Source organism: Rhyacophila brunnea, unplaced genomic scaffold (genome assembly GCF_057557595.1).
Source record: "Rhyacophila brunnea isolate RB1 unplaced genomic scaffold, BYU_Rbru_1.0 scaffold_2, whole genome shotgun sequence".
NCBI lineage: Eukaryota > Metazoa > Arthropoda > Insecta > Trichoptera > Rhyacophilidae > Rhyacophila > Rhyacophila brunnea.
The window spans coordinates 49,040,796-49,047,121 of record NW_028232859.1 but is presented as its reverse complement, the minus strand read 5'-3'; positions in this window follow the sequence as shown (position 1 = coordinate 49,047,121).

Sequence of the window (6,326 nt, the reverse complement as noted above, 5' to 3'; positions counted from 1 at the left end):
CTAATGATGCCTGATAGGCTTGACACGAGGAGATGGTTCCGACCCAGAATAGATTATGGCTGCGACCACGTAGGTAATAATTGATAGGCGCATATAAATTCAAATTCTTTAAGACACCAGGATTGGAAAGCATTCCTTGCGATAACAGGTAAAAATGTCTCAAGAGCAGAAGTGACATACGAGATTCAAGAGAGTGAAAAATAGGCTTGCCTTGTAGAAAGGCAGTCGGGAAATAATCATTTGACGAATATCGAAAGTATAATAGTTAATGTGTGATCCTGAACAAGAGCCCGATGTATTGAGTGAATGACTAATAACCATTTAGCATCTGGGTGCGTAATTGCTCCGTTTAGGACCGATAATGGTAATTTACATTTTTCTGCTATTCTATAATGGATGGATTTATCACTATTTATTTTTACTGCTTTACCGGGAGTGGTGATGCGTGGTCTCGTAGAATGGTATCTCGATTAAAACGCGCAAGTTTATACGGCTTTGACTGTTACATATTATAAATTAATAACAATATATGCAGTTGAGGAACTGCGTTAAGGTTCAAACAAATGATTGTGCACGTGCATTTTTTGCTGGAATATGTATACAGTAGGTATGGGCTTTATTTAATGAAGCCTTAATAATCCCCAATGAAAAAAAATATCACTTGTGTAGAAAATGTAATTATTATAGACATTCTTGTGGAAGGTGCAGAGCAGGAGATTGTATTAATTAGAGTCAGTCAGTCATGTATTAGTGATGGAAAATGATGTTAATCTAACAGCGGATATTGAGGGCCATAACAGATAATTACTGAATCCTAGCGCATTGATCGCAGACTGGAGGGTCTGGTTCATTTGAGAACATTATTTAACTCTTTGTTAAAGGCTCGGAAAATAAGATTCAATTTTGGTTAATAGGTACATCATGGAAGCAGAAACAATCAATTGGCAATAGGAATATATAATTTGAATAATAATAATTAACAGAGAGAGGAAAGCTCAGCATACATTAATGTGAATGTTCAGCCAACTAAAGACACCTAGCGCAAAAATACGAGGTTTAAAATTTGAGTCTTGCAATGATTTATTGATCATTTACATTTTTTTACCATGTCCGATACTAATAGTAATAAGATCATATTATGGGGAGGTTTGTATTTACTTAGCCAGACCCAGGATTCGAACCTGGGTCCGACGACGTTATAGGGCGACGATTAAGCCGCTCGGCCATCGTGGGCGTTAAAATTTTAACGTCTTTTAATTAATCAATACCTACCATAAAATTTTGAATATTAAGCTTTATTTTATCTATGGAAAATGGTGTTTGTGTTATTGCGAAAAATATCTTAGTTAAAAAAAATACCTGACCTGGGTATCATAATAGATAATCAGATGAATTTGAATGCACACATCAAAGAACATATGTATTTTATCTGAAGCTCTGAAGGTACTTTATTTTCCATATATTCGATTAATAGTTGAGGAGTGATTCTAATTTTAGACGAAACTCCTTTATTCTGTGGTCTTGTTTAAATAGTTATGATAGTTATTTTTCAATAGTTGATACGTTCAATAATTCACCTTTATTTTACCACGTTTTTATTAGCTCGTATTCTTGTTTGTCCAGTACAATTTTTTTCTTGTTTGTCCAAATCTTGCAATCGATTTTTAACCGACTTCCCGACTAGATAGACATTTGAAACTTTTAGAATATATCAGAACACGATGACAATGCATTCTTTTAATACTTTTAGCCATCTTTAAGCAGAATTGAATTCATTTTCAGTTAATTCTGTTTTGTATGGAAAGTTATTATTGTTGGTTGCTAAGGGGGTCCTAGCAACTAAATTATTAATATTTACGTGCGTTACTATGTAAATCAATATGACATGTCAAAATGAGATTTCAGTATTCTATATTTATTCAGTATTTCTATCTAGTACAAAAAAAGGATTTATTAATACATAGTATTGTCAAGTTTATATGATTCAACTGAAAATTTAAAAACTTGGTAGCTATATAAAAAGTTCTTTTTATTTTGTAATTATTTGTATAATTGACACTAATCGAATTTCAAATCTTTTATCTTTCCTTATTATTCTCTTTTTCTATTCTCTCTTACATTACTCATATGTACATATTATATATTATAAAAATGTTACCAGTTTGTTTTTAATTATTCAATATTCTTTTTGTATTTGTATTCTATAGTTTCTTTCGATTTTATTTTTAATGATTTTAGATGACATCTTTAGGTTAGTATCATTTATTTGTAAATATTAAACAACTTATTTTCAAGAAAAGTTCAAATAAATAAGTTGGGTTAACTCTCGATTACCTATATAAAATGCATTCATATTTTCTAATATGGTTTATAAAGACCTGTGCAAATAATCAAATCAATTATAATGCTTATTAGCGATTGTTCAGTGTGTTAGATGAAATAACATTATTAGTAAATGTTGACAATGAGGTAATATGATTGCAGATACTATACAAATTACGTATAATTTGAATCTTATTAAAAATACAAATTTGTTTATGTTTTGTTGACATTATAGGCTGCTCTAAAAGTGTAAAGCATACGCAAAGTATGTGATGCATAATTGTTAACCATTATCTTTCGAATTGTTTGTCACTGGTCTTTTGCGTAGATTCATTTAATTATAGTACAACATAACATTTCCACCAAACAGGGGTGACGGACTCACGCATGAAATTCAAGCTGATATTAATTTATTTAAGCAGTTATTTTGTTTCCAATATGTACGTGTAACAGAAAAAAATATGAATTGTCCTATTCCTGATAAATTAATAAATATTTCTCCAAGGCTACTCGGTATCATTACTAAACTGTAAAAAATGTGAGACGAGACACGCAAAATCACTGTCAGATTTGTAAAAAAAAAGTCATTAAGCATAATATCTATTGGGTGTCCTACTTTATGGTACCAGTGGCGCACCCAGGATTTAATATTGGGGGGGGGGGCAAGGAGGAGAATTTAAATTAGTCCTATAGGCTCTTTTTCTTCTTCACAGCCTAATTTATCATTTATCGGTATTTTGTCTATTGCATTCGGTGTACCTACACCATGGTTCCCACATCCTGAAACGGGCCCTCAGGCTAGGATATTTGGCGGGCCCCCTACCTACCGCTAAGATTAATGGCAGTGTGAAACTCTAGGTATATTAACGTTTTTCAAATTGTGTTTTAGTTAAAATTAAGGGTACTTATACAGTGAATAGTTGGCGATTTTTAATACATCTACTTTAATAATGGAGCTGTCGAGTATCGACACATAATAATCAAAAAATAGATTGCACAATTATATAAGTAATTGAAAATGTTCATGGCTATTAATTAAATTAAATTTTTTTTACTATTAAAGCTAATTTATGATGTGTGTTTATCTCACTTATCTGGTCAACCCGACACGCCGGGCCCCCCACAACCCGGGTCCCCAGGTTAGAGCCCTGTCAGCCCTCCCCGGCCATGACCTACACCACTCCGGAATTCGGGTGGACACCGAGAATTTTTTGACAGTTCCATTAGGGATTGGGTTTCTAAAAAAACCTGACATTAGTGTTTCGAAATTAAAATCTAAGAAATTTTTCTAAAAAGGGTGCTGGATAATTATTACAAATCATTTTTTGCCGTGTTTTTATTTGTGTAAGCCCAAAGGTATAGTTTATTGGCTTTCAATTTCAATTTTTAAAATCATTCTGATAATTTTCATTTTGGGGGGTGCCAGGGCCCCTTGCCCCCCCTGGGTGCGCCACTGTATGGTACTGATCGATACATATTGATTCGGTTTGAGCAAAAGAAATCTATGAAAAGAGCGAATAGGAAGGTGCTAGTAATGGCATATTTTTTATGCCGAAAAGGTGTAAGAATGATTTATATTAAATCCTTGGAGATTTTAGTATTTTACGCATATTTCCTGTAAATTATAGTATAATTTACTATGTTACATTTTTGCGGAAACGCACTTATAGTATAGGTACTACAATAACTAATATGAGTGATAACCTAACGAGAACACCGTCGATGTAGTTATAGGTGTTATGCTGCAAATTACATTTTTTTATTCTTTGTACAAAATTTTTGCACAACAATCAAACATACTTCATTAATTCATATGTGATTTATTTTTTAAATTAGAGATATTTTCCATGAAAATAAAATATAACCATACTAATTATTAGTCTATATTATATTTAAAAAAGACGATTTTTAGGGACGGTAATCGTTGAAAAATATTTTTAATCCCCTCATAAAATATCTACAATTTTTTACCTGTGTGGGTACATATTTCATAATTACATATTATTATGTCATTTATCGTTGAAAACCCGGGTTTTAAAAATTATTATATTGTTTCTTTTATCGGCATTATCATATTTTTTTCACTGGTTTCGCGGCTTCCTTCATCGTCTGTTTTGATTATTTCGTCGAAGTTAGCATGGATGATTTTTAATTTTTTAATTTATAATTATTGACACTATCTTTATGTTCTCTAAAATAAATACATCATGTACCTACAGGAAAAGGAACCGTACCTATTGATAATATATTAGTATGGGCTATAGCGGAACATCATAATATTATATTATAATAAATATGCCATCGTAAGAAAAACACTACCTTGTCAATGCTGTACCGGTATATTGAGATACTACTTAAGGGGGATGTCATCAAAAGTTTCGATTTCATAGAACCATAATATATTCCCCGAATTACAAAGCATATAGGTCAAAATTATATCAGAATCGAATTCCAATTACAATCCAATTTAAATGAATCCTCGAGGCATCTTATCTAGATGTCACTGTAATTATATATTAATAAAAAATCTAAAAACAGATGATATAATTACAGTTATTATTTAAACAATGGTATATATATATTATATTTTGCATTTTATTTCAATCGGACTTTTTTATATTTTGTCAGATTATTATAAAAATATCCGTGGACCATAGACCTGGTAGTACCTTATAATAATTACTTATGTTGACGTTGTAAAAACACATAAAAAAGATAAATATATAAGGTTTATGGTATTTAACATGTTTGCAGCATTGCTGCAGCAGCATTCTACTACATTGCTGTTCCCTCGTAACACTGATAATGACGGATTTTTTAAAAAGTGGGCGGAATAACCCCGAGATAGTGTAATTATGCCTACATATCTGTATCAGTAAAATCAATATCTTAGAATGTAGATAAATAATATTAACTATTTTTAATATTTGCAGTTAAGTATATATAACCATACATAACAATGGATACGTAGTACAAAAAAATGTCAGAAAATACAAATCAACACGCCTTCGAAAAACCAGACGGAATAACCCCGTTTGACGGTACCCATTTTAGGACATTCCCCATGGATGTGGTTTTCATTGTGTATTGAAATCGACTGATGAATGTTTGCTCAAATGAGATAACGGCTTAATGTAAATGCTAACATAAATTTCTCAAATTGTTTCAGAAGATTCGTAATAAAATAAATTATGTTTCTTTTGTTTAAATCGTAGTTTGAGGGACTTTTCTAAACTTGGCACTAACCATCCAACAAAACACCACCATTCGTCAGGAATGAATTATTCATCTTATAGGTACGTGTTTCCGATGCTCATAAAAATAAGTTTACTGCAATTAGAAAGCACACCAATTCAAATCTTATTGAAAATATAATCGCCACTTTTCGCCGTTAGAGGCGCCACCTCCTGGTGCATAGTAATTAAAACATGTTAATTAACAAAAACCTCATTAAAACGCAATTAAAATATTACATAAAGTATATCTAAAAATTAAAAAAAATATTTTGATCAGATTGTCCTATTCGTTTGTTGCAATTATTCAAAAATAACCGAATAAAATACATTTTAATTTTTCGTAAAAATCGATGTTTTTTAGATTGAAAAAAAAAACATTAAAACTATAATTAATTGACAAAATAGATACACAAGTTCCAAGAAATTACTTGGAACAATAAATATATCTAATAGCAAAACCCTTATTTTTAGCGGTTTTTTCTTATTTGTCGCTTTCTCTTTGAAATAAAAAAATATATTTTATTTTTCCCATTGTATTTAGATAGGTATTGATTGATTATAATATGTTTAAAGCATTAATTTGATGATGATTTATAATGAGTTTTTATGCGTCTCCCCCTTAAGGGGGAGACGCATGCCAGCAGAGAACCTAGCGGAAATATACGAAGCTTGCAATTTGAGATTTTTTTTGATAATTTACAATTTCAACTGTATTATTTAATAAATATGTATCCGAAAACATTAAAAAGATTCTTTATTTTTTTTTAA